This window comes from Corvus moneduloides, chromosome 8 (genome assembly GCF_009650955.1).
Source record: "Corvus moneduloides isolate bCorMon1 chromosome 8, bCorMon1.pri, whole genome shotgun sequence".
Classification (NCBI taxonomy): domain Eukaryota; kingdom Metazoa; phylum Chordata; class Aves; order Passeriformes; family Corvidae; genus Corvus; species Corvus moneduloides.
The window spans coordinates 35,752,261-35,780,227 of NC_045483.1; the positions used below are offsets into that span (position 1 = coordinate 35,752,261).

Consider the following 27,967-nt stretch of genomic DNA (forward strand, 5'->3'; position numbering starts at 1 on the left):
TTTTCCTTTAGGGAAAGGTTCTTCCCCAGAGGGTGCTGGGCACTACCCAGGCTCTCCAGGGAATGGGCACGGCCCCGAGGCTGCCAGAGCTCCAGGAGCGTTTGGACAGCGCTGCCAGGGATGCCCAGGCTGGGGTTGCTGGGGTGTCCTGGGCAAGGCCAGGGGCTGGATCCATGATCCTGGTGGGTCCCTCCTAGCTCAGGATATTCCAGGACTCATAAGCTGAAGCAATCAATAAGGATAATAAGGAGTAACATTTCCTCTCAAGAACAGGTAAGAGATGCAGCAGGGGCTTTGGAGTCTCCATCCTCACATTTTCTTCTGGACAAAGCCCTGAAGCCAAAACCGGCCCTGCTCAGCCTTGGTGAGACCAAGGATTTTATTTCATTACATTTTACAGCAATTTCTTTCCTTACTAAATAGATTTGAGAAGTTGTAGTTACTGCTTCGGAAACAAATATTGGATTGAGTCTAAAAGTTACCAGCGTGTATTTCCAGTTAAAAGCCAGACCACAGCTCTGCAATAAAGTTAAAAATCTTAATGATTTTAAGAATTTGTATAGTTTAGTTGAGGCAAAGGACAGTACTGGCAGGTTTCTGCTGTATAGGTGTCTGCTTTGTGTGAGGAGCAACACAAGGAGCACAGGGAAGCTCTTGGAATTGCAGCAGACAAAATACGGAATCATTCCATCTCCCACCTGATGCAGCATTTTTAATTTCTTCCTGAAAAGCAAAAAGTTTGCAGCTCTAGAAGGCCAAAGCTGCAGGTGGCAACTCAGTGACTGTGATCAGACTGATTTCAGGGAGGACTAAAAATTATTCCTGGTTTATTTCCTGTCATTCAGCTGGTTTGACCTTGGAGGAGAAGGTTGGGGTGTTATGTAATTCCTTGCAAATAGGAGCTCACAGTAAAATGCTGACCACCTCTAACTGCAGCCCTACATCAGAGTGTGCCCCTGGGCATGCGAAAAAGACCTTCTAAGAGAGGGGAAGGTGGTAAAAATTTAAAGACAATTTGCACAGAGGTAGGTCAGAAACATCCTCACTGATCCTCTGCATCGTTTTTTGAGTGTTTTTGTCACTGAGAGGCAAAGGGGGTAAGGAAAGATGATCCCAGCCCTCTGGAAGTCTGGGCAGAGCCCTGCCATCTGCCCATCTGTTCACAGGGAGGGATTACACCAAATCCCACTGAGCCTGCACACTCACAAATCCGGGAGGAGCAGTAATTGGCTTACTGGAGTTTGTTAGATTCATAATTTGATCACAAATTCCTCTCAAGGCAAGTTCATCCACGGCATTCATTTCCCTGCCATTCCAACGGCTCATTTGTTCTGCAGCACTATAAATATTATGTGAATGAAAATCACAGGAAATGGCTATTCTGTGCTCCAGCGCTTTATTAAGAGATATCTATTTCCAAAAAAAAAAAGAAAAAAAGAAAAAACAGCTAATTATATCTGCATTTACACAGCTCCTTTCAGAAAGATTATCCAAGACTCTTTATAGAGCATCGAATGACAAGCCCAGAGCTCTGCCTATATGCAACAATCAGATATATTCCATATGCAGCTGCCATAAACACTTCTATTCATGCCAGTTCATCTGTGCTGGGATTAACGGAGTGAGAAAAGCTGGCCAAGGACACCTATTTAAAGAACCAGGAGGTTTAAGTGGATGGAACCCACACAGTAACTTCTCATCTAAAGCCCAGCACAGCTCATGATGGTGTAACCTGGAATTCTCACTGCAAACACAATGCTTTGGGTCCAGTCCTGCCCTTTCCTTCCTTGGAAATGATGCTGGACATGCTAGGAGCACTTTTGGGGCAGGTTGTGAAAATACTTGCACAAAAACAGCAGGGCAAGGACTCCAAGCACGGGGGGGCTTTGCACAAGGGACTTGGACAAGGTGCTCACAGGGACAAGTCTCTATCCCAGCTGGCAGGCTTTGGGGCAGAGCATGGCCAGCACAGCAGCCCTGAGCTGAAACAAGATTTCAGGGAAATACGTGGAATTTTCGGTGCCTAAATTAGAAATGCTCCTCTCTCATAGGGGAGCTCTGTGCTGCTGGTAGACCACGGGTGCTGCTGCAGTTTTGCCTCCTCATTTGCCAGCTCTGGCTCTGTGCACGTGCAGAACTTGGTGCCACCAAGGCTGAGAACCACATTTCGCACCCTAAACCAGGTGAAATCCAGAGGCTGAGATGTATAAATAGGCTTCGTCACACCTCACCTCCCACATCCCAAGCCCTGCACAGAATTGCTACTCCAGCTTTCTACACACACTCAGCTGGAGCAGGGATGGAGGTGCCCCTCATCCTCCACGTGGAAAATGAATCCAAGCTCCAGCCCCTCAGGACCAGAAGGACACAAGCCCGCAGCACTTCTGTTTGGCAGGAAAACACTCCAAGCATCACGACAGCAACAATTCTGGGAAAGCCACTCGTCACCTGGCTGCTGAATCCCTGCCAGCAAAGCAGGTTTTACTGGGCTGCAAAGCCAGATTAAGAGATAACTCCTCGCTAGGCTGGTCCACAAAAAATGCAGGGAAAGTCCTGGGACAGAATCCCCCTTCTGCTGCCATGCTGGACGCAGAAAACGCGGGCTCTGCTTAACTCTTGGAAGAAAGAGGATAAAAATCCACCCCTAAAGCCCCAATCGCGTGGGTGGGCACAGAGCTCTCCTTTCACCAGCCCTGAGGGAGAGGATGCCACCCGGTGCTCCTCCTGTCCAGGGTCACCGTGGGTGGCATCTGGTGTCATGTTTACAGCGCAGGGCGTGGCACACAGAGAGGCTCTGGGGCTGAGCAGGGTGCCCAGGCGGGAACACTGGGGCTGCCTGGTTCTTGTAGGGCCAGCATATCCCAGTGACTGGGTGAGGATCCAGGGACCCCAAAAGATGCAGCAGGGTCGTAAAAATTCACCTCATGTTTGGAAAGGGGCTGAGGAATGTAGCACATAAAGCAAATACACACACACACACATATAAATGCAAATATAGAAAACATGCAGGGATCTCTGTACACATACACTCATATTAAAAAGTGCCTGGTAAATGGGTACATTTTACTTGGCTGCTCCCAACCCCTCTCTACCATTTTAAGCCCACCCAAGGTTGGAGCCCTAAACAAACACTTCAAGCACAAGAAACTACTGAAGCCATGGTCACACAAAACGTAGGAATTGTCGTTTGCCCTGTCCTTTCTCCCTCTGGATGCAGAGGCTGTGAGAGCTGTCCTGGCTAACAGGGCAGTGCCACCCCACTGCCACATCCAAAATGCCACAGCCTGGTCCTGGAGACAGAGTTTAGGTGCCTCTGTCCTGCAGGTACTGTCAACAAGCAGGTGAAAGAATATCAGCCTTAAAAAGAGTTTTCTTCTGTGAACAACTGCTCAGCAAGGCAGGAACCCCGCAGCTCCAAGGCCATGGCCTGGCTTTGCTCCCTACTACAGCAACAACGACGTCACCAGCTGAGCTGTGGATAAAGAACATTTTATTCCTGTCCTGCTTGTACCCAGCTCGTTTGGAGTTGTATCCTGCCTCCTTCTGCCCAGGTGAGCTGGCAGAGGCAGCAAGGGAAACACACAAACCCCACTTCAATTATTTGCTCATCCTTCAGCAATAAAAGGGCAGAGAAAGGCACCACACAAAATTAAATGGTATTTCAAATCCAAATATTCTTATGAGAGATTTGATATCTCCTCATCCAATAATTTTGGAAGAGCTGTAATCCTGTCTGGAATATTTCCCTAACTGCTCCAGCAACAAACCAAACACGGCACCAGGGCTTTTTAGAATATTTGTTTCTCTCTCTGGTACCTTCTCCCACACTCTGCTCACTTTCCAACAGCACATTCAAGACATTCAGTTGATTATCTGCTTTTCACTACCTGAAATTTTAGTCCTCAAATGGCAATTCTTTAATGGCTTATTGCTCACAATTAAATTTGTGGAAAGGTAAAAGGCTCTCTTTGGAGGTGCTGCTTTAAAGCACCAGAGCGTGACACATCCGGTGCTACACAGTACACCATCCTCTGAATTTCCTTTTAGCAGAACTCGTATGGTTTATATTATCATGGGTTTTTTATCATGGTTTCTATTATCATGGTTTCTATTATTATGGTTTATATTATTATTCTTTTCACACCCCACAGCCCCATCAGGAGTTACCACACACTGAAGATTTACCCCCCAAAAAGTGCTTTTTGCTCTCCAACCTGCATGGATTCTCCCCCAGGACACAATGGCAGCCTCCATTCCAGCATTGACCCTTCCGGTTGGATCCTCATAGGAATTCCACTTTGGACAAGAAGCGCTCTTATTCCCGGAATTCTACAGAGCTGCAAGTTAGCTGAGGACTGTAAGTCAACTGCATGCTGGCTCCCTGTCAGTCAGGGCTAATTCCCACAGATTAGAGAAGGAAATCCGTACAGTTCCCCAGGTCCTAAACCCTACTGCTAAGAGAAGAGCATTTTGTTTCTTCCCAAGTCATCTTTTTGGAGACAAAAAAAAAGGAGTTGCCTATGAATCGTTGCTATCTGCACCCAAAGTATCAGAGGAGATGAACCAAGAGCACCAATCCCTGGCTGTGTGTTGGTTCCCAGACCACCCACTCCTGACACCGGGTGTGCTCACCCCGGATAACATCACAATCACGCAGTTATTGTTATCGGTAACAACCCCACAACCACAAATATCTCCCCTCTGCTTTCCTGGTCACACAACTGCTCTCCGAGGAATGCTGAGCACTGTTATTGACAATAGGAGGGTTGGAATCACTGTAGAAAACAAAGACAGAAAATCAAGTTCATTCTGTTGTCTTTCACCACAAAATGAAGATTTTCCCTGGATTCAGAGGAGTATTTGCCCTCCTGATTCCTTGGTGCCTCTAGACGAGGGCTGCGGGTAGCACTTGGCAGGGAGATCCTTTCTCTTCTTTGAATTGAGCTCCTTTACACTTTCTCCACACCTTCTCCGGTTCATGGAACCACAGAATATCCTGAGCTGGAAGGGACCCACAGGGATCATTTAGTCCAACCCCTGGCCCTGCACAGACACCCCAGCAATCCCACCCTGTGCATCCCTGAGAGTGGTGTCCAGTTCCTCCTCCTCTCCAAGTCTCTTTCTCCCTCTGGAGACAGAGAAGTCTTAAATTATCACTGAGAGCTTCCTAGAAAAAGATGGCAAAGAAGTGCTCTGTTGTCCAACTCAAGTCCCACACAGCACCTGCAAACAGCCCATCAGGCACAGCTGCCAGGGAATCATGGAATCCCAGAACGGTGTGGGTTGGAGGAACCTTAATGCTCATCCAGTGCCACCCCTGCCATGAGCAGAGACACCTTCCACTATGCCAGGGTGCTCCAAGCCCTGTCCAGCCTGGCCTTGGACACTGCCAGGGATGGAACAGCCACAGCCTCACAGGAGAACCTGCAGGAGAGCAGAACTCCCCACTGTGCTCCAAACCCTCTTTCCCTCAGTTCTGGATAAAGGTGAGTTCCAAGGCACTTTCATCAGCCTTGCAACAAAGCACCAACTGGCACAGCTCTGAGGCTGCTCTTTTGGAGCTCTTTTGGATCCAAAGGTGGGTGCCCTTGGATCACAGGAACAGACTGACCAGGGCAGGGATGGACTCCCTATCCCTGGAAGTGTCCAAGGAACGTGCGGATGTGGCACTTGAGGACATGGGTTAGGGGTGAACACGGTGGTTGATGGTTGGACCTAAAGACCTTAAAGGTCTTTTCCAACCCTAACAATCCTATGATTCCATGATTTCCCTTTTACTTCTGAGTGAATGAGAATATTTAGGATGAGTGTCTTAAAATATGACCAAGGACTTCACGGTTATGCCGTGTTGGGGTTTTAGGAGTGCTCCTGTTTTTTTGGTTTTTTTTTTTTTTTTTTTTTGGTTGTTGTTGTTTTGGGGTTTTTTTGCTTTTTTGTTTGTTTTTTGTTTTTTGGGGGTTTTTTTGTTAAAGAAATTTTCCCCATACATGTTGCTAGGGGGACAAATGGCTGGGTATTTAAGAAAAACAAAAGACCTGGCTACTCTTTTGTTTCACCTGGGTGTGTGGGCAGTCGGGCATTTGGACAGAGATGGAGGTTGCTTTCTTTGGCTGCTTTTCCTTCTGCCAGAGAAACCCCGGGATCCCAAAGCCCGCCTTCCCTGCCCCGCTGGGAGCTGGGCCGTGGCTGCCCTGCCCCCGCCGTTGCTTTGAGCCTTCGCTGTGTTGTAGCCCTGCTCACCCTGCCTGCCCAGACCTCCGGGGGGTTCCCCGTTTGGATACATCTCGTCTGCCACCCAGGATTTGTGCTTGTCCCTGCCGTTCCAGCCTGCCATCCCAGCCTGCTGTTCCTGAGGGTCCAGCCGGACACCGGGATCAGCTGCCCAGGGGTTTGTGAAGCCTTTGTCCCATCCCTTCCCGGGATCCCAGGCCACCAGTGCCGCGTGCTCCCCGAGCTCGCTCCGGAGCGCCCCCTGCAGCCGCGGGGGAACCATCGCACCTGCCCTGCTCACCAGGAGCCGCCAGCACCCCTGCCGGCTGCGAGCGGAACTGCACCCGAGGGGAAAGGGCCCGACAGCCGAGAAGGCTGGCACTGGGTTTAGTGTTTGCTGTTACTGCCAGAGTTATTGCTGTTTGTTTGACTGGTTATACACATATAGATATTTAATAGTAAAGAACTGTTATTCCTATTTCCCACATCTTTGCCTAAAAGCCCCTTGATTTCAAAATTATAATAACTCGGAGGGAAGGGGGTTGCATCTGCCATTCCAAGGGAGGCTCCTGCCTTCCTTAGCAGACACCTGTCTTTCAAACCAAGACATGCCGTTCTGAGCTTCTCCTGAGACACTTAGGGATTAAATTCCAATGGAGACTTTGCCATCCGTCCAACACGACGGCAGCACTGCCGTTTTTCCCGATGCTGAGTCTTGTACAAAGGTGACCAGGGAGCCACTAAGTACCTTTCCAGTGCCAAGGAGCTTATTGGACACGTGGCTGGAGCAGACTGCCCGGAGCCAGGAGGAGCAGGAAGGATGCAGGATGGATCCTGGCTTCTCCACAGTGCCCGCAGCAAATCCCAGAGCACTGAATTTCCATCTTCCCCGCCTCTTTCCTAAAGCCGGCAGGTTTTGCTTCTTAAAATGCTCTGCATAGCTTGTACTTATGCACTGTTGGAAAATTCTTGATTGGATAAACGTCGGGCAGCAGGGAAAACATACAATGTGTATTTAATATATTTCCCTTCGCATTTCTTATCCAGTTGAGGAAGGAAGACTGGAAGCACTCGATGCCTTCACCTTCACCTCCTGGAATCATTTCCATGTTAATGTGCCATTATGTGATAGACTTTGAGCAAGGGTCAAGCAGCTCTCAGAAGTAGGAACACTGCACAGTATTGGGAAAGTTAATGGAAGCATATTTAAAGCATATTGAAAAGAACAAAGGTGGATTTAAAATACCTCTAAGTATTCCCAAAATTCATCTTTATGTTGATTTTGGTCTTACAAGACACGCGATAAAATACTTCAGGCGGACCTGAGGGGGTTTTAAGAATTATACAGAAAACACTGAAGTCATTAACATTCCAGTTTTAAATCTTTTGCAGATAACCCCCTTATTCCTTTTCTATCTCCACTGCTCTCTCCCACATTTCTAATTTTCATACTGGAATATTCCAGAGCTGGATGAAACACCTCCAGAGGAAAGCACAGCAGGAAGCCCCATTGGTGTTTGGCTGAACCAAGCAATAGTTAGGCTGTTTCCAGGTCTCCATGTATCTGCTGGAATAAGAGGAAGGTGGATTCTCATCATACTTTGGCCATTTTCTACCTGAAACCTCCATACCTGCAATCCTTAACACAGGTTGTGCCAACAGAGTAACTGTTCAGAATTATCCTTGCCAGGCTCTCTCGGGTGAGACAACAAAAACAAGGAAGAATCCTGTGCTCCCCATGCGCTTTCCATCATCCCTGTGCCCCTATTTTTGCTCTCTCATATCACCACACGTATGAAGCCACTTCTACTTGCAGAACCACTACGGAGCCTCCTTGAAACCTCTCCTGAACTCTCCTGCTGTAATTGCCAAATCCAAGTGGATACACGGAGAACACTTTTGGAATACGTTCTTTTTACTCATAGTTATATTTTACAGTGAAAGTATAACTCAAAACATGGTCCGGATCTAAAAATGCCTTTTCTCTCTCCCTGCTAAATGCTAATTATGCCTGTGTAATTTGTCTAGATCAAAATAGCTCCCTCACTTTGAGCTTATTCACTTCTTTTCCCTATTGTCCCCTTTCTTCCCAGCTCTCCTGGTACTAACCATGTTGCTAACTCTTCATTCTCGGTATGTCTTCACCAAACCTTCAGCTAGTTCCAAAAATCAATGATGCATCTGTGTTCATCCTTCCTTGCCATCCCCCAGCTTCCCAGCTCCTGCCTTTATTCCCTCTGTGCCTGCCCCAGTTCCTACCATTCCCTTTTCCTCCTCCTGCCTCTGGAGCACCTCCCTGGAACCTCTTCCTTTTCTTCTGTGCTGTTTCCTCCTCGCGTACTTGGATGATCCACTTCTTCTGCTCTTCCACTTCTTCCTCCTCACGTGCTTGGATGATCCACCTCCTCTCTCTGTCACCCTCTTGGCTGTCCCTACCTCCCCTCACTGGCTGTTTTGAGGGGCTCCTGGAGGATTCTTCCAGCTGCCGAGGTTGCAGTGCTCCCATCTTGAATTCCATGGAATCCACTTCTACCCCGTGGCATTTCTCTCCTTACCCCTTCACCAGTACTCCCCAATATTATGATCTGCAATAATTAGTTTTCCCTAAATTTTCGGGATCTCCAAACTTAACCCTCAGCTGGATGTTAGCTTTCCTACTTCCATGTTTTTCCACAGGCAGATATCCACTATCTTTCAAGGCATGCTGAGCACCTATTTCACTGCTGGTGCACTTCTACCTCTTGGGATTCACATCCACTGGGCAGGATCCATCACATCCATGGAGACTGAACTCCTGCCTCAGGTGTGCCAGCATCTAGAGGCAGCCCTGTATTTGACTGAGGGAGATCAAGGATCCCACACCCCTTTTCCCAGCACTGAGTCCAGGTGTTTTGGCACAGTGAACTGTGTCTGCTGGTAGGAGACCCAGATTTACTCCTAGAGTTAACTTCACACTTCATTCCCCTCTGCTGAGGGTCAGATGGGATCCTGGAATAAAGGAAGTAATGCTCACAGCCCAGCTGAGTCTGGATTCCTCCTCTCACACTGATGCCTTAGGTTTTAACTTTTATATTTTTCAGATCCTCTACTGCTTAATACGTAACTCTGAAACTTCGTGCAGCCTGTTAGCTACTGTTCTCTTATTCTGGTTAGACATAGCAAACCCTCTAGGTTTGCTCTTCAAGGACACCTTGTTGTCCCAGACCCCGAAATATGTAAACTAAAGCCTCTAAAGGGGGAGCAAACTTGGGGTAATTACATCATGAACTGAGGTTATAATTGGAGAATTAACCCTGATATGAAAATGGACCAAACTTATAAAAGGGTGAAGAACCCCTGACCCAGGGTCCATCTTGGGTGGAGCCTCTGGAGTGCCCAGGGTGTGCCTTTGAAGGCCCTTCAAATAAATACCTGCTTTTATTCTCTTATTCTTGTCTAGCCTCTGTTTTCTGGTAGCCACCTCCTTCCTCTCCAAACAAAAAAACTTAATAGGGAGAGTAAGGAGTAACCCACAAGTAGACCATGCCCTGAGCACAAGGTGAACCAAGGCTAAAAAGCAGAAGCCAAGCACTGTATTCCCTAAAGGAATACAGGGATTCCTAAGGGATAGTGGCAAGAAGGCTGACAGTCCCTAGTACCTGTGGAAAACCACTCCTGAGTATTTGCCACAGCTCAATGTAAGAGTACCCTTGGAGTAAAGTCAGCCCAGGGCTCAACAGTGATCACTGTAATGCCCTCAAAATGCAGCTCAAACCGAGGGAATTTATCTAAATGAGGGACTTGGTTGTACCTACAACAGCCATGACATGAGCAGCCCAAAATCAAACACAGAGCAGCAAAAGCAGCCCACAGCACAGGAAGACTGATGATCCTGCCCATTCCTGGGCTGCTCTGTCGTGTCTGGCATCAGATTAACAATAATAACAAATGGTATTCAATAAGCTCCAAATGGAAATCACTGGAACTGTTTTGCATTCTCAATGATAATTGTAACAGATCTCAAGTATCAGGTTGGTACCAATCTTTGAGTAACGAGACAGCAGCTCATTAACAAACAAATATTGAGATTTTGTTTGCGTTGTACTGGATTTTCACAGGATCCCAGGTTGGGGCAGGATGGAAGGGAGCACAGAGGGCATCTGGTGGCACCTCCCTGCTCCAGCAGGGCCATCCCGGAGCACAGGCACAGCACTGTGTGCACACAGCTCTGCAACAGCCCCAGGGAGGAGAGCCCAGAGCCTCTGTGGCCAATGTGCTCAGGGCTGGGCACTGCCCAGGGCAGCAGTTCTGCCTCCTGGGCAGGGCAATTGCTGGGCTCAGGCCCTGCCCGGTGCTCTGGTGCCATTGCTGGGCCCCGGAGCAGAGCCCGGGCCCTGCTCGGAGCCCTCCCTGCAGCCAGGGACAGCCAGGGCTGAGGGCCCCTCTCAGCTGGGGCTCCTCTCGAGGCTGAGCAGCCCCGGCTCCCTCAGCCTGTGCTGGGCACGGAGCTGCTCCAGGCCCTTCCTCAGCTGCGCAGCCTCCGCCGGCCCCGCTCCAGGAGCTCCCTGGCCCTGCTGTGCTGAGGAGCCAGGGCTGGACACAGCACTCCAGAGGTGCCTCCAGGGCTGCCCAGAGGGGCAGGATCCCTCCCTGCCCTGCTGGGAATGCTCTTCTGTCCTGCTGCCCCCAGGATCCCATTGGCCTCCTTGGCCCCAGGACACTCTGCTGGCTCAGGGACAGCTCGGTGTCCCCCAGGACATTCTGCTGGCTCAGGGACAGCTCGGTGTCCCCCAGGACCCCCAGGACACTCTGCTGGCTCAGGGACAGCTCGGTGTCCCCCAGGACCCCCAGGACACTCTGCTGGCTCAGGGACAGCTCGGTGTCCCCCAGGACCCCCAGGACACTCTGCAGGCTCAGGGACAGCTCGGTGTCCCCCAGGACCCCCAGGACATTCTGCAGGCTCAGGGACAGCTCGGTGTCCCCCACGACCCCCAGGACACTCTGCAGGCTCAGGGACAGCTCGGTGTCCCCCAGGACCCCCAGGACACTCTGCTGGCTCAGGGACAGCTCGGTGTCCCCCAGGACCCCCAGGACACTCTGCAGGCTCAGGGACAGCTCGGTGTCCCCCAGGTCCTTCCCCTCAGAGCTGCCCCAGCAGGGACCCCCCAGCCTGTGCTGGTGCCTGGGGCTGTTCCTGTCAAGGTGCAGGACCTGCATTTCCCTTGTTGAATTTCAAAGTGTTCTTCTCTGTCCATCTCTCCAAGCTGTCAAGGCCCTATAAATAATAAATAATAAATAATAAATAATAAATAATAAATAATAAATCCTCTATTGTTCCACATTCAGAAGCAAAATTGACATCTTAAACCCCAAATTTTCCCTCTCAACCTATGGGCTAAAATGTCATGTCACCTTTTTGACTCCTCGAGGGAAATTGAATTGTGAAGTGGGAGCATTAGATCTATACCCAGTTATTATTTTCAAGGGAGAACAGCACTTCATTTTGTGATTTATACATTTATACTCAGTGCAACCGAACTGTATTAATTTTAAACCAGAATAATATTAGGAAGTGAACATCCTGCTGAGTACAACACGATAGAAATAAGAAATATAAAGGCAGTGTGAACATACGTCCATTCATTATAGAAGCCTCTATTTCTAAATAGCCACACATTCTTGAGGAGAAGGAGGAAATATTGTCATTTCTTTAAAAACAGCAAGAAACTCTTACCATGGTAAGATATGAGTTATATATGAGCATTCTCTTTGCCAAGCAGCACCTGGCTTTGCTTAGGAATTTTTGTTTATACTGGGGAGAGAAACTATTCTGGTAATTGGGAAAACGCTACAACAACCTCTCCACCTAAATTCACTTTTAGGCTGAGTAATGAAAAATTTCAGTCCAAAAGGGGACTTCTGGGACAATAAGCCCTGAAGACACTTTACCAAAGACCTGCATCTCATTTTTACTAGAGCCAAACTCGCATTACATCTTGTGTTGTTTTGAGCCTTTAAACTCTACTATGACAATCCTCATTTCTTCCTTATGTTCCTATTCTAGAATACAACATGTCAAAGGCTGATTTTCCATCCTGTCCCCTGCCCCCAGGGCATTACCTTGGTCAGAGCAGCACTTTAAACACAGAACTTCCTTCTCCCACACACAGCTATGAACCTCTGGGCAATTACTGTCATTACAACTTTTATCCACATAAAAAAATAGGAAAGAAGTGTTTTCTTTCCTTTGCAAGAGCCATCAGCTGTGCCCAGTGATGATCTGTTGCCTTCCTGGCTCCACCAAAACCTCTGGCTGTTTTCAGTGCATGATTTATATTCCCTATCATCACTTAACTCGCTCACAGCTTTGCTGTTCAATACCTGGAACCCAGAAGATTTTCCTCCACAGGGCTGTTCCCTGGAATACTCCATTTCACAAATCAAAGACAGTCAAAATAAAGGATGAAAGTTGATGTTTTTTCTCCCTACAAAATAACAAGTTGTCTTTGGGAAGATTCAAAACTTCTGTCTTCACAACACAAAATACCACCGGATCAAAACAGGCAGAAATGGTGTCCAGCAAAGTCAAATGAGATCAAAACCAGGACAGAAAAACTTGGAAGAGAGTAAGTTACAGTGAGATTGGGGTGGTAGGAATCCCCTGAGACCTGACCAAGACTCTCACATTGGAGAGGCTGCAGAAATGAAATCTCCTTTTCTTTCCCCAGTATCTCTATGTATGAACTATTTTTTTAGGTCCTTATGGGCAACAGGAATTGGGTGATGAAGTCATCTCCCCATCTCTCACTGCCATCTGCTCCTCTCAGAAATCCTCTGTGTTTGCAAAGAAATTCATGCTCCCAGTGTAGGGATTTTCACCCAATCCTCTGATTACCATGAACACCCAACTTCCCATTTGGTCAAAAACACCCCCTTGCAAATCGAAGGCGCCGCGTAAAAATAGTCACAGTGACAATAACAACACTAATAATGAAGATGGAGATCTTTCTAAACCATGAACAAATGTTGATTTTACTCTAAAATTAACTCATGGAGAATGGGAGCATTTTTGTAATCCTTGTGTTCATTGTTGACTTCCTCTGTTGAGCTTTCTGGATGCTATTTCTGAGAGGGAAGAATGAGTCACTGTCTTGTCCTGCGATGAGCCCTCGGGTGGAGTTGGATGTGAGCTGGCACAGAAGGAATTTGGGGGCAGGTGCTTCTCAGGGGACCATGACAAACACAGAGCAAGGAGCAGTGGAGCCTCAATTCTGGGATCAAATACAACATGAGGAAAAATGATGCTTAAGAACAGGACGGACAAGGAGAGCTTTGAACAGACAGTGCACCCCACAAGAGCAAGGCACCCTGATAATCCTCTCAAGGATTTGAGAAAAGGCCAGGAGTGGCTCCATGGCTGCTGAGGTTAGCCAGGAGAGTGTGTTCACTCGGGAATTTTATTTCCCTGAAGCCACTGAGCACTCACTTTTTTGAGGAAAATCCATATGGCACTGAAAATTTTCTGAAGTGTCTCCATTTCAGAGCTCATATAGCTTCACCTGCCAGGAGGCCATGAGAGAGTCAAGTGTGCCTGAGCTTTTGGGAGCACCTTCAACAGAGAATCAGGTGTGCCTGAGCTTTTGGGAGCACCTTCAGCAGAGAATCAGGTGTGCCTGAGCTTTTGGGAGCACCTTCAGCAGAGAATCAGGTGTTCCTGAGCTTTTGGGGGTACCTTTAGCACCAAGCTATGGTCAGGATGGGTTAAATGGGGGTTTCCTGGGCCTAGATCATAGGGAAAATCCCCTTTGAACAAACAGCTGAACAGTCAATGCCACAAATGTTCATGCAGAGCCCAGACTCCAAGGTACCTTTTACCCTGGAATATCAGCAGACAAGGAAGTTTTGTGATTTATAATCACTCCTCCTTTCTTGAAAAGCGGCACCTTTGACGACCTTGCAAAGCCTCGTGAACTAAGGAGCTGTTTATACCACCCCTTTACTTACAGAAGGCCAAAGTTCCTCGTACTTGGAGCAAAGAGCCAAAAAAAGCACACAGATATTTTTATGTGCAGAACTGCTGAATCTGCTGCCGCCTTCTTCATCTCTGGCCCAGACCCAACTCAGCAACAGGCGACCCCAGTGGCTTTTGACCCTCACATTTAGGGCAGCACCCTCTGCCCCTGTCCTACAGTTCCACAGCTTTTATAGCCTCCAGACCAGAGCAGATCCAACACCTAATGCAACCCCAGGGCCTCTGACAATTAATGACAGCATCCAAGGACGCTCCTGATTCACCCTGTGTGTTTCTGTAGACACTTAGTGTGGAAACTGACAGCTGGTCAGAAAGCTTCGCAGACACTGATTTGAGCACAATTACTCTTTACCCTTGAGAATTCAGCTTGCACCCGTGAGAACTTCAACATCAACAGAAGCAAGAAACCAAAACCAAGAGAAGAAAACACGCAGCTGTCCGTGGGATGTTGTTTTTAGCCCAGATTTGTTTTCTTATGGGTGGTGGTTGCAACCTACTGGTAAGTTTTAAGAGGCGTTAATGCAGAAGCCTATGAGGACACAGCACAAGTGCCAGGAGACTATATAAATGGAGACTTTGTAGAATAAAATGTCTTTTCTGTCCTTTTACCTTCTGACGGAGTTGGGGTGTATTATTCGCGAGTGTCGCATCTGTCTCAACAGTGACAACTTGGCACACACGTTCTTTGTTCTGAAGTCTGACCAGAATGAGAAGAATGTGGGGGTATTTAGGACTGTGTTTTGGAGGCCAGTGAATGAGGATCAGCAGGATGGATTCAGCAGGCTGGGAGGAAGTGCACAGTTGAATTTTCCTCACTTCTCTCCATACCCAAAGCAACGAGCGTTAATATCCCACCCAGGCTCAGGGGGTTACAGACTCCAGCAGGGCCGAGTTCTTCCTTTGCTCTTACGTTTACTATAAAAGGCTTCAGAAGCCTCAGCACCGATTCCTAAATACACCCAAACCCCCGTGAACACAGGACTGCTGAGGAGCTCCTTGTACAGAGAAACTTTATCTGCCTTTTAGAATGTTGTGTTCCCTTTGCCCAACGCAATCCCGAAATTGCTGCAGGACATCGCAGCCGCAAAACCCTTTAACGTGGCCCTTCTGCCCCAAGTCATCTGCTAATGTCCCCTGTTAAGTGATCTAAGCCTGGCCTCAATCTTCTGTTAATGAAATAGAAGGAAGAGGATACTTTAACTGCTATTATTAGCTCTTAGTACCTGTCCGCAGAAAACAAAACAAAACAGAGCCTTTAATTCCCCAGGCTCCCCAAGGGAATCGGCCTATGCAAAACAAACTCGCAGTGTGTGAAAAACGCTGTGGTGCCCAGGGATTTCTTCCCTTAGCGTCTGCTTGAGGAAGAACCTTCCATCTACATCAAAAAAACCCCAGTAGTGCTGTAATTTAATCTTTACACTCAACAAACTGAACGTCAATTGCTGTAATTTTACCTGAAGCTCCGGGATGGTTCCCTGGATTGAGTTAGGGAGGGATTTTGGCACCAGTTTAGAAATCGTTCTGCAACATGAGCACCTTTGTGTTGTCCATCATCTTCACGTAATGCAGTGGGTGCTCTCACCTTACTCCAGCTCCCATGCTCCGTGTGCTCCAGAATTTGGAATTTCCGGGCTGTCCATCCCTGCAGAGGCACATGCGGGTGCTGTGCCCACCTCAGGGATGGCCCTGGGGCACGGGAGAGGGCTCCTGCACTTTATCAAACACACCTCAAGAAGCCAAGATAAGCCTGAGGACTTCAACTGGTACCTGTTTTAACCACCACTAAAACAAATTCTGGAAATGCTCCCAAGTTCCAGAACTTCCATCCCTGACAACGAACGCTGATTTCCTGCCGTGTTTTCATCCATCTGCAAGGAATCTGAGTATGTTTTTAGTAATTACTAAAAATTTAGGTCAAATATTTCCTACGAGGTGGTCTTCAATATTTGATTACTGTAGGAAAGGGTAACATATGCGATTGCTTGATTGCTCCCCTAACGGGATGATGGATGATTAACCATTACAGGGTAATTGATATGTACGTAAATGGATTAGGTGCTTAAAGTTCAGCCTGTGTCCCTCAGATAAACTGGTTCCATGCGCTCTCGGAGCACAGCACATGCTAGGATTTCAGCTGGATTTTCCTCCCATATTCATTATGCAGCCTGACTAACTTAGGGAAAGAGTGATTCACTTCCCAACTAATTGACAAAGAATTTTGAAATCTCTTGAATACAGGTCTTTTGAGATCTAAAGAGATCTTTTGAGATCCAAAGAGAGAAGAAAACAACGCAAAGTTAATTTAGGTTTACTTTTGTCGACTTCTCTCCCGGGAAGTTACCAATCCCCTACTTTGATATTTGTCTAATTAAGTAAAGGTAAATGAGAAGATAAGGAACTCTTCCACAAGCAATCTTTCAGTCAGGCATTCTTTTCACTTTAGAATAATTTTTTTGATAGAAAACCAGATTTTCTAAATATGTTACTGCCTACTGCTTGTAGGTTACATTGTGAATGACAAACATCGACAATTAAACCTTGAATCTGGGCTAGGGCTGGCTGGATCTTACTGCTTCCAAGTTTTTAATATCTTTCAGATTGCTGAAAGCTCCTGTGGGGGAAGGATCACCATTGTTTTCCCACAAATAATTTCTAAAGAACCCCTGGTACCCCCCAAAAAGGAGGATTTATATAAGAACAAGCATAAAAGCATTACATTTTCCAGGCTGTCCCAAATTTTCTCATTTCCATATCCAAATTCAGTCATACACTGATCTATGCCCAATGATTTTGGTGTCCTGTTGTTCTCCACACCCCTTTCCTGCTGCAGCCACATTTCTCAATTCCACACTTTAAATACTGATGGTTTATTGCTATCTAAACCAACTGAGATATATTTGTAAGACAAGAAACTTGGTTCTCATTTTTACTGCAGCCATTACAACAGATTGGTGTTGAGGGGGTTTGTGTAGCTGAGGCTGCTTTGCAAATAATTCAAAATGCAAAAAAATCTTGGAACAGGACAAGACAAACTGCAAAAAGGGGTTTGGGTCACACACACTGATAAAATCCTCCTTTAAATCCTCGAATCCCAGGACGGTTTGGGTTGGAAGGGACCTTAAATCCCATCCAGTGCCACCCCTGCCATGGGCAGGGACACCTTCCACTGTCCCAGGCTGCTCCAAGCCCCAATGTCCAGCCTGGCCTTGGACACTGCCAGGGATCCAGGGGCAGCCCCAGCTGCTCTGGGCACCCTGTGCCAGGGCCTGCCCACACTCCCAGGGAACAATTCCTTCCCAATATCCCATCCAGCCCTGTCCCCTGGTGGTTTGAAGCCATTCCCCCTTGTCCTGCCACGCCAGGCCCTTGTAAACTGTTCCTCTCCATGTTTCTTGTAGGTCCTTTAGCTACTGAAGGGCCACAGTGAGGTCACTCCAGAGGAAGTCTCCATCTTCCCACGGTGATATGCAGAGAAATTTCCTCGCTGATATCTGGGAAAACCAATAAACCTCATGGTGTGGCAAGAAAATGAATAAATTTGGATCAGTCTGCAGAAGAAACACTTCCGTCACTTAAGAAATATTGCAAAACACCACTTCAGTAACCCTTCCCCTTTTAAGTAAATAAACATTTACTTGATTACATCAATGAATTGCCAGAAAAAAAAAACCAGTCTGTGTTATGTTTCTCTAATCCATTTGGCCCATTTTAAGGAAATCTGGCCAAATTTCCTTACCAGAAAGCTGATAGATAAATATAGAATGTCAAACTCTACTTCTCTGCCATCTTTCATATCAACACTCAATGCCATGAGTTTTCTCCTTTTTCACAATTCCAAAAAGGCAGGAGATTGAAATCCTGTAATCTGGGATGAAAATGTGATCCTATGAAGAGAAAAATACCAAAAGAGCATTTGATTAATTCCTGCCTTTCCCTTCTTATCAAGCTCGCTCACACAGCACCAGTTGCATTTTTAGTCCCTCCCTCCCTTCCTTGCTTCCTTCCTTGCTTCCTTCCTTGCTTCCTTGCTTCCTTCCTTCCTTCCTTCCTCACATTATCCAGGCTTTATCTTACAAACAACACCCACATCCCTGGGCTCCAAAGACAAGAGCAATGTTGATACCATTTCACTGAGACACAAACGTGGATCATTCCTTGTTTTCCAGTGGGGGAAATGAAACTCACTGGAATTAAGAGGGCAGGAGAAAATCACTGGGAAATTCCAAACAGCAGGAGACCTGAGAGATGTCTGTGCATTTGCCTGCTATGAAGGTGTGGGGCTTGAGTACACTCCCTGTAAACCAAGTTCCTCCAGAGCCTTTAATCCAAACCCCACCTTAAAGCAGCAGATGTTGGAGCCTTTCCTAAATGTGTTTACAGATATTTATAAAAGCAAATGCAACAGGAGGTTCCCATGTCACTTTAGAGTGGTCAGAAAAGAAGCCTGGGCTTTGCAATGAACTGAGTTAGAAATAGAACATTTCCATGATTCACAGCAGTTATTCCTGGGAGACAACGTCTGCTGCCAGGGGGTTAAATCCAAACAGGTTTTTGTGATACACATTTTGTTGCCACTTAGAAAACTGCAGAGGTGACAAGGAACTGACAGCAAATACAGAAAGCAACAGTTGGGAAATTAGGCAGCACAGGAAAGCCAAGATAACACACAACAGTTTGACTTGAACCCTTACTCCATCCCAAACCAGGCCTTCTGCCTATTTAAATATGTAGCACCCATGGTGCCCTTCCCCGAGAATCAGCACCTAAACCAATCATTCCACATAAATCATGGCCTGCCTCATTTGTGCATCATTTAGTCTCAGATACTTCAGGGGAAATAGCGAAAGTAGAGCCAGCCTGCCAGGTGACAGCTTGCCAGGGAAAATAATTGGCATCGTGCTTGGAGGTGTGCGACGCCGGCTCCTCCATCATGTGCTAATAGGGAAGGCTAAAACCCAGTCAGCCTCACCCTGCCAGGCCTCGGGGTGAAAATATTCCTGTTCCTACAGAAACAGGAGATCTGGAGGCAAATGCTGTGCATTACATTTATGATGATAAAAGGTGTTTGTGGTGATTTATGGGAGGTGTGGAAAAGGCCGACTCTCGGCGCCAGCGCTCAGCTGTTTCCTCCTGGAGCTGGCAAAGGGTTTCAAGGCACACAGAGAGTTTAGGGAGAAGTAAAGAGCTCTGTGTTTGCAGATCTGTGCATATAAAAGCACCGAATGTGCAGGTTGCCCAGAGAAGCTGGGGCTGCTACATCCCTGGAAATGCCCAAGGCCAGGCTGGACATTGGGGCTTGGAGCAGCCTGGGACAGTGGAAGGTGTCACTGCCCATGGACAGGATAGGCTTTAAGGTCCCTCCCAACCCAAACCATTCAGGGATTCTGTGGCAAGAACTATGCAAAAGTTAGCATAAAGTGTGACAATATAAAAGAATTCCCCCAAATTTTCACAATGTTTTAAAAATATCACGTGTGCTACACTGCCTGTCACTCAGTTTTCAAAACATTTCCCACGATTCCAAAGCAAACACTAAACTGCAGGTAAATTAAAAAAAAAAAAAAACCTGCTTTTTCTCCTTCCATGCAACAGATTGCACAATTTGTTTCCCATTTTGCACTAAGTATTTAAGACTCAACAATGACAGAAACATAAGAAGCACCATTAGCAAGCAGGTTGTGCAGTGCTAACTTTGTGTCATCTTCATGAGCACTAAAAACCCCCAGTGCTGCTGGATTTACAATGACTTTCAGGGAACTCATTGCTAAGGGTGCAAAGGAGAGAGAATTCCGAAACAGCCTTAGATGGAAAGCAGAATCCCAGTGATTCAGCTCCGAGGAAGCTGGAAGGTGAAGAGCAGCAAACTGTGGCGCTCAGCAGAGCGATCAACGTCTACTAGGTCGATTTCCCAGAAGGTGTTGGACAAAGGCAAGAGCTGCCAAATTTCTCTCATTTGTCCACCATCTCCCCATGGGGAGACCTCACCATTCATCCCATGGCAGTTCAGTTTCCCTGGGAGCCTTTGGTCAGCACCTCCAGCCAGTGCTTTTGGAAAGGCGGCTGCATTTCTTTGTCCTCAGACCTGGTGACAGCTCCGAGGAAGCACAGCGTGGTTTTAAGGAAGGGCTCACCTTCCAGACAGGAGCTTGGCATCCTGCTCCAACTTCTCTGTGGTGATACAGATGCAAAATATTCATCCAGCTTTCCTATTCCGGCCTTATTTCCTCTGACTGTTCCTTTTGTGTCTCTATTACTCATCTCCCAAACTCCATGGCCAGATTTTTGCACCTGGTGTGCTTGTGAAAGAACTCCCTGGCTCTCCTGTTGTGCTCAAATTGTTCTCCCAGCCCTCTCCTGGCCCCTTACTGTTTCATCTTCCACATATTGTTCTTTTCCTTTCTCTTCTCTTGGACACAGCCTCAGCTTTCTGCAGCCCTCTCGAATTTCTAGCAACCCCCCATTCCCTGCTTCCAGACAGGGAAAAGGTTCCTTCTGGATTCTCTCATCTCTCTTTTGATAGTCAGCATGTCCAGAACATCCCATAGGACAAATCGTATCCTTGCCATCTGCAAGTAGTCAAATGGAGAGCTGTTCCTAACTCAGTTAAAAACAAAAGTTGTTTCTTTTTATTAAATTCATGGAACCCCATAAAGGTTAAGGTTGGGAAAGCCCTCTAAGATCAACAAGTCCAGCTGTCAACCAGCACCATCGTGGTTGCCACTAACCCGTGTCCTCAACTGACACATCCATAGGTTTTTTTGAACATTTCCAGGGATGGGGACTCCACCACTTCCCTGGGCAGCCCCTTCCAACACTTGACAGTGTCTTGGGTTACAAGGTAAGATGTGACCAGGAGTATGTATTCTATCACCATCTTCATAAGCTGTTAAAGCAGGTGGGGCAGGGTTCTTTATCTCTTCCATGACTCATCCCTGATAACTCCCTCTGGGGAATATCTTCTGCTAATGGGCCAGCAAGTCTCACTGCCTGACTCATAAAATTACAAAGCATTCCCACCTGAATATAACCTGAGGTCTGGAACAGCACAGGGGTGCTACCCACTGGGTTCCCAGAGGACAAGAGCTCCATAATCACTACTGGACCTCCAGAGAAGGACCAGACTACAGGATCACCACTTCAACAGAACCACATCCATCACTCCAACAGGACTGCAGCCACCATTTAATTAGACTGCTGCCACCACCCTGACCCACAGGGTGTCACGGCGTCTCCTGACTTTGTCAGGTTAAGCCAGTGTTTGTCTACTATTGCCTTTATCTTAATTTTCCTGTTAAACTGTAATTCTGACTTTGGATCTCCTGCTGGTTTGCTTTCAAACTAGTACAGACAGCCAGGAAGGAAACCTGCATTCCAATTATAGACAGTGTTTTTAGGGGACTTGAGTGGGAAACCCTTTTCAAGTCCACACTGTCCATTTGTATTCCAGAATATCATGGAGACCATAAAAAACCTGCATTTAGGTCAAGATTTCAGGAAATTCCAGAGAGTAAGAAACCTTTGTGCATTTACAGGATGTTTTTCCTTTGTACTGAATTCCTGTTTTCTGATGGACAGTGTATGAGCACAAATAAGAAATAAACATGGATTTAAAGCTTCTTTTCACCCCGCTGTCCATACCTGAAGTTCACAGAACCAAATTTAACCAACCAAGACTAAAATGTCAACCGAAGTGCAGGTTTTATATAGAAAAGATCTCCTCCTTCTTAGGATCTCCCATTTCCAGCACGTTCCCATTTCTATTTATCCACAGAAATTGGGTAAGAGATACAACTACAAGGTATTTCCAAAATTCCTACCAAAACTGCTCACCTATAGCCCCTTGTAGCTGTTGATGAACACAAACTCATGGAGCAAAGGTGAGTTTTGCTGTCTCACGCAGCCACAATACTTCATTTCCACCCCTAAACTGATGAAAAGGTCTCCATGACTGAAAACAGCAACTTAGAAACTCCATGTTCAACTGTTCTCATAAAGCAAAATTAACATTAGCAAACTTTTTAGATACAGAGGTTTTACAGATTTTTTTTTTTTTTTGGTCAATTATAAAATTAAAGTCAAATTGCAACACCAAGGCAATTTAGGGAAATAGCTAAAATAATATCAGGGCTTCATTGCCTGAGAATTTAAATGAGGCATTAATTAGTCCAAGACAATATTGAAAAATAGAACCATCTTGTACCTTATTCAAAATGATCAGCATCATCCACAGGAGCCAAATCTCAGCATCATTAAATAAGTCTTCAGAAACTAATTAAAATACTTGAAATGTGCAGAGGCAAAGAATTCTGCCTTTTCAATATCTCTCAGCCCACAAAAAGTCCAGGACTAAGTCATAAGAAACAGTTTTGTAGCTGTTGATACAGACATTTCTCCTGAAAATTCTTCTGCTTTTACTTGTTTGAAATGGATGTCACTGCCACGGCCCCCAAGCAGAGCCATCCTCCTGCCCCAATCTGCCTTTTATTTTTCCCTTTTTCATTCTGCCAAGTAATGCCCTGCTCTCTATAAATCCTGTTCAATAGCTCTGCCAAGGATACAGCCGCTGGTTCTATCAGCTGAAACTCAAATTTGGCCAGGCAAAGTTGCCAAAGCAATGGAAGATGTGAGAAGCCCTGGCCGAAGGAGTGAGAAGAGCAGATCTGTGTGTATTTAAACCTTCATAGCCGTGGTATCTCAAATTTCAACCTAGATTGCACCACTTTTTGTAAGGAACTCTAATATTTAGCTAGAAAACCTTTAGCTCCATGATACGTTTTACTACTATTCAGAAAGTTTTTTCGTTGTGCTTAGAAATTAAGGTCACTTCAAGACCTGGATAGTTCTGCTGGAGACATAAAAGTGAAATGATTCAAAAAACCCAAGGAATACTCCTGTGCTATTGGATATTTGGGGAAAATAATATTTTGCTGTTCTGTACTTTCCTGTCAGAGCTTATCAGAGCAGCAAAAACCTTTTCTTTTTTTATATTTTGATATCTTTATCCTGTTTGCAAGTCTGTAGGATTAATTAAATGCAGAGCTGCCGAAGTGGTGGAGTATTTTGATGCACGGATTTGTCCCGTTCTCTGCCAGTTGGTCTCTACCCAAGTATCCCCATGAAGGAACTTCCAGACTATATGGAAAAAGGGCAGGGGGGGAATGCACCAGCACAGTGATAGAGCTGACAAAAAGCGAATCTTCCTGGTTAAACTGCTCATCATATTCTCTTTGCTAGCCCCTAGAGCAACCAGACGTGTTTCTTAATCAGAGAGCTCTTGGAAGAGCCAAAGTTCCGAAGTGTGGCCCAGGCAGGTGAGAAATGACAAGCACAGAAAATTCCGCAAAGACACGTCCTTAAGGAGTCAAGTAGCACAAATCACCACCTGAGCAGCACATTAATCCCCATCTCCTGCAGATCAAGTGTGACACGTGAAGATTTCTCTCCCAAGCTGATTATCTGTATTTCCTTCACACCCTGACTCCAGCTCATCTTCTCACCCTCACTGCTAATTGGTTTTCATGCCCAAAACACATCAGCAGAGCTATTGCTCCTCATCTTAGCCCAGTCCTTGTCACCTCCACATGTCAAGTGCAGGGAGCTAATTCTCATCAATCCACTTCTTGCTCCCCAGCAGCTTCTTTCCTGTTTGACCCTTTTGTCACCAAAACTGCAGGAATAAAAGAAACTTTCCACACCATCTTTTAAGTGTTAGAGAATCAGGAGTTACTTAATTTTGGCCAGGATGTGCCATGGAAATCATTCCATCCACACATAGCCAGGGTGTGCAGTACAAATTATTCCATCACACATCATTCTTTACCAGACTTTTCCCATATTTATACGTAAAAAACCCAAAGAAATTCTCGCTCATTGGTTCTACATTGCACAATCCTTAGCATTTGATTTCCTAGTGGTTATTGATCCCTTTGCCTTTGATGCTAATTTAGTCCTCATTCTTTGGTTCTCTCATTAATCTTTTCCCAGACCAGGGGGTGATGTCTGTTTATGTCCTTTTATCTCCTCTGTATCTTCTCGCTGCTCCCCACCTGGAGATGTTGAACTCTCAGAGTCTGTGAATCTTTTATTTGTGGATTGAGGCCTAGCAGGCCTCACCCAGCAAAACTCAAACCCTCAGAGTCTTTTGAAGAAAAACTTCAATTCCCCTTTCCCCTTTGGCAAAGGCAAACAAACCCCTGACTAAAGTTACTTAAAAAAAAAATTCTCAAACTTTTATCATTTCCAACAACCCCGCTACAAGGGGCCTCAAAAAGCTCTCAGACAGCTGGGGCTGAGTGTTTACCAAGCCAGTGCTTCCCCACAGTTGACTGGGGGTGTTCGTGCTGTGCTGTGCCACTGCAGTGTGGTGACGTTGTGAAACACAACAAAATGTGGCCTTACAGAATGTCTGGTGCTGCCAGGATAATGTTCCATCATTTATTGCTTTGTCCTGCAGGATGCAGCGCGAGGGTGGGGTCACTTTTATCCCTGCACACACAATTATTCAGTTATTGTCCTACCTGGCCTTTCTTTAAATTCTGGGACATTCTCTTGCACACTGCTGGATTTATGAGGATTAAATCTTCCTCCACAGATCATTGGAAACTCATCCTGAGAGCTCCGCCCATCCATGTGATTTTAAACGTGCTCACACTGATATTTTCTATTTGTAGCTCTGGCAATTAAAAATCAACAGGAAATTTATGCACTTTGAAACCAGGCGTGGTATCAAGTCTTTCAGGCCAAGGCATCCCTGGTGAAGTGGTGTTCTACCACCACTAAATATGTCCCACTTTAATCCAAATAAATCCTTCATCATTTCATTACTCTACTTTTTATCTTGCACTACTTTGCAATGGTTCAGTCCTTGATTCTTTCCCATATGAATTCCTAATCACAATTCCTAACCACAGCTTTCCCACAGCATCCCACCTGTACAGGCATCAAGCTTTGAGTCACTGCATTGAGTAATTCCCTGCTTTAATCCCAATCTTCTACTGAACACATCCCCTCATTTTTCAAATTTCAATCATCTTTCAGATTCTACTGTTGACAATGCGTTCCTTGCCCTACAACACTGTCCTGGGTTGCAGTGTATTCTATCACCATCCTCATGAGCTGTTGAAATCAGGTGGGGCAGTGTTTCCTTGCCTCCTCCCCCCAGACTATCTTGCTGTTAATGGCCCATCATTGTCCTGCCGCCTGACTCAGAGATAACTCCCTCCGGACTATCTTCTGTTAATGAGCCTAATCAACACCTGGCCTCATGACTCATTACCCCATTGTGAGATGCTCCACCCAGAGGGAGGAACCAAGCATCCCATCGTGGATATAATCTGGGACTCTGACCACCAGAGACAATGCTTTTCCACTGGATTTCCAGAGGACAGGAGCTACACAGCCACCATTGGACTTCCTGAGGAAGAGCAAACTCTTTTACTACAGGATCACTGCTTCAGAGGACTGCAGCCACCATTCTACCAGACTGCTACCACCACCCTGCCTAACAGGGTGTCAGGTTGTACCTTGACTCTGTCAGTTTGACAGTGTTTTTTCTTTTACTTTTTTCTTCCTTTTCTTTAATTTCCATTAAATTGTTATTCTGACTTGGTGCCTCCCACTGGTTTGTTTTCAAACTAGTACAAACACAAAAGAGAAATTTCAGCTATAGCTGGAGGATGCTTGGTGAGGCTTCAGAGCATGTCAGTGCTACAATTACCTGCATTAATTGGCTCTGCTGAGCTATGCTGTGTCTTTGCCCAGGGAAGAGAATAAGAACAGGGAAGCACTGTGTGCCTCCTGCTAGGAATTGTCTCCAGCAACTTGCTAAAAAGGCTTCCAGAAGCTGAGGTCACATTCTCGGGGTACTGGCCCATGATGGATTTTCCCCTCGTGACTCCAGCCAGGCACTTTCTGAAGTCCAGTCTGGAGGAAACCTTTCAAGGCAAGGAGCTCTGCAAAGTAATCATACACATGGAAAGGATGGCCTGGCTCCTCGCCTCGCCTCGCCTCTCCTCTCCTTCTTTCCTGTCATACAGAATTCATTTTTCACCTCTTCAGCCTCTGCTCTCATTCCTTGTAAGCCTTCCACCCCTCTGATCATCTTTGCTGCCCTGGCTCTCCACCTTCAACAGGTCACCAAGGAACCCTCTTTGAGTGACCCACCTGCACCACATGCACCTCTGACTAACATTGCACTTCCTGTGCTGTTTCCAGCAGCTCCCATTTTTAATTTTACTTTTTTGACAATCAAGGGACATTTAGCCATACTTTTTAGTTAAAAATAGCCATCTTAATCCTCGGGTCATTTTAAGGTGGCAGCACTTTGCTGTTTGACCTGCACTGAACACCACAGCATTCAGCATTTCCTCACAGAGTCGTCCAGGAGCAAAAGCTTCTCCTTCAATGCCTATCCTAAAAGATTTAGCATTGACAACAAACTCCTGAGGAGCATGAGGTCCCATGGGAATCCACAGGCAATAATCCCTGAACTGTTATTCCAGCTCTCTGTTTTTGCCTTTTGACGCCTGCTTTGAATCCTGCAGACCCCAAGTGCCCCATGTCCCCTGTGTCCTGCCCCTGCAGCCCACAGCAGCAGGGCACTGCTCTGAAATTCCCACACCCTGGGCTCCTTTCTCCAGTGGTTGTGAGCATTGCTTCCCAAGGCTCTCGTCAGTGCAAACAACTTCTGCTCATGCCTAACTTTTTTCTGCTTTGTTAATTAAAGCACAGCTGAAAGGCTGCAGCTGGACACCCTGTGTATCCCGTGCCAGTGCCGGGCTGCATTCCCATTATCCCTGGAACATCTGCCTGTTCTTGGTCAAGGAGTTCAACCACCTTTCAACACAAAACGTTTTCCATCTCCAGCTCCTTTACCCACACCTGTTTTCTGAATTCCCTTGAGAAAAGCAGGGAGAGCCTGACCTTCTCTGGAGCCAAAAGATCAGCAGGAGTGAGCTCTTGGAATGAATATTCATAGGTTGGATCTGCTCTGCTGATCCTCGTGATCCATCACCCTGCTACTGCCTTGGAGCCAGATTTTAATTAACTGCTTCAAAATGTATTTTTTCCTTCCACTGTTTCCTGTTTTCTTCGCTACACTTTCCCCATTTGTCGGGACATCTGTCTGTGCCTCGTTCGTATTTTTGTCTTTCTCCAAAATTAATATTCATACATCAGAAATCAATTGGTTGGAAAGGAACTTAAATCCCACTCCAAATAAATAAAATACCACTTAAATAAGATAGAAAAAGTGCTTTAAAAATTGTGACTCTTAAAATAGAAGTTACCCACCCTAACCAGCCCTGGAACAAATGTAACCCTTGCTATTATTTCAGTGCTCAATATTTAGCTAGGGGAAGTTCTGATTGGATATTAGAATATATTTTTTCCCCCTGGAAGAGTGATCAGACATTGGAATAAGCTTCCTGGGGAGGTGGTGGAGTCACACTCTCTGGAAGAGTTCAGGAGGTGGCCCTTGGGGATGTGGTTGTGGTGGTGCTGGGGGAATGGTTGGACTCGACGATCCTGGAGCTCTCTCCCAGCCCTGACAATTCTGTGATTTGCTACATCCTTGTCAAGGCATCCACTTCCAAGGAGAAAGCTTCAGGAGAGGAATACATTTGTAAAGCCAGTTCCAGGGTCACAAGCTGTCTAGAACAGTCCTTTGGAATATGCACTGTTCCACACCCTTCTGAGGGATCAAGCTGTGCAAGGACTTTTTGCTCCCATTCCCAGTAGCCAGGCTGA

At 46.3% G+C, this 27,967-nt stretch overlaps 1 protein-coding gene across 16 annotated transcripts in view; it reads right to left on the reverse strand.

Moving 5' to 3' along the window:
* Window positions 1-27,967, reverse strand: part of PCDH15 (protocadherin related 15) — a 684,600-nt gene that overhangs the window by 341,686 nt on the left and 314,947 nt on the right. The window contains exon 1 of one of the 16 annotated variants that reach the window (XM_032115577.1): window positions 4,215-4,375. The exons of the other annotated variants lie outside the window; for them this stretch is intronic. The gene's annotated coding sequence lies outside the window, so the exon portion shown is untranslated. Of the gene's footprint in view, window positions 1-4,214; window positions 4,376-27,967 lie in introns of those variants that run through there. 16 annotated transcript variants of the gene reach the window in all.